The 1268-nt window shown below is 46.1% G+C and overlaps 1 non-coding gene across 1 annotated transcript; it reads right to left on the bottom strand.

Moving 5' to 3' along the window:
- Positions 1-215: 215 nt before the first annotated feature.
- On the bottom strand, positions 216-287 carry Pmar_PMAR002679. Its single transcript has one exon. It is a non-coding gene; the product is annotated as a tRNA-Gly (tRNA).
- Positions 288-1268: the final 981 nt, after the last annotated feature.

Below are 1268 nucleotides of genomic sequence, written 5' to 3'. Positions count from 1 at the left end.
ATCGGTCGCAGATCCGACATGGATACAATGCTTACCTGGAGAATCACACCCGACACGTATATCGTGATATCATGATCCAAGAACATGATATTGATTCGATATCATAAGGATATTATCCCTACATTGACACCGTCAGCATCAGCATTTTCAGCGATAGACTCGCCACGAAGTTATGTATGATGTCCCATTACAATCACCACACGGTTATCTAAAACTGCGCCGCCCGGGAATTGAACCCGGATCATCCGTTTGGCAGACAGATGTCATAACCTTTAGACTAGCGGCGCCGATATGAACATGCCATCAAGATCTGTGTGCTTGCGACTCGCTGTCTAGCGAGGAGTGAGTCCTTTAGGAGTAAGTCGAGATGCGTTGACATGTTACGTCATACTTAGCAGCTTATCATAAGACATGACGTTACCATGAATAATAAGGAGTTGGACGCTACGACCAAGGCTACGCTAACTCAGCGTCGCTGAGCCTGAGCCAGTTTCCATGACCCTTGGTGGTTCCATAAGCCGAAGATTTGATTAAAGCAATGCCAACGAATAGAGAGCAAAATAGTTGAGCATAGAGCCTTTTATTGTATCGGTATTGTGATCCATTAAATGAACCGCATGCATATTGACTCGGATTCCTCTCCTTCACTGTTACCTCACCTTTGTCATGGCCGGCAACGCTAACGCACTCCTTACTGACACTCAAGACTACAGACTAGGGATCAGACACACAGCTAACATGTAATGCATGAATAATGGTAAAAACAAGGACAGTGCAGTAGCTCCGTCTAAGACGCATACGAGAGAGCAGACGTCTACCTTCCAGTAAACCTCGCAGGAATTTCGAGGTTAGCTGAGCCGTTCTTTTCAACATAAGAAGTGACCAAGTTTCCGTACGAGGGTGTGATTGATTTATGGCCTAGCATGCCCAGCCAGTCGCCCACCGCGTACTCCCTCAATCGGGGGCAAACTGAAGTAATCCCCCGCGACTTCTCTAACAAATCGAGCTTGGTCGAGATAGTAATCTTCACGACCTTCATAAGGGCCCAAGAACACCGCAACATCATTCCTCGAGCCCTGTGATGAGTTGCCCACGAGATGCGCCGGGGACCGGAACCTGGGTCAGTGATTAAATGGAGCACTAGCACCCGGGATATGAAAAACACTAGTGAAAAATATATTTCACAATTAACATAAACTCCAGCGTTTAATCTCAAACCTCTATCTGTATACGAACTCCTATAATAAGTGAAAAAACTGCTGATCTCA

The sequence above is a fragment of the Perkinsus marinus genome (assembly GCF_000006405.1).
Source record: "Perkinsus marinus ATCC 50983 genomic scaffold scf_1104296934554, whole genome shotgun sequence".
Lineage (NCBI taxonomy): Eukaryota > Perkinsozoa > Perkinsida > Perkinsidae > Perkinsus > Perkinsus marinus.
Note: the sequence above shows the minus strand (reverse complement) of the source record. Positions and strands in the feature narration are given on the sequence as shown.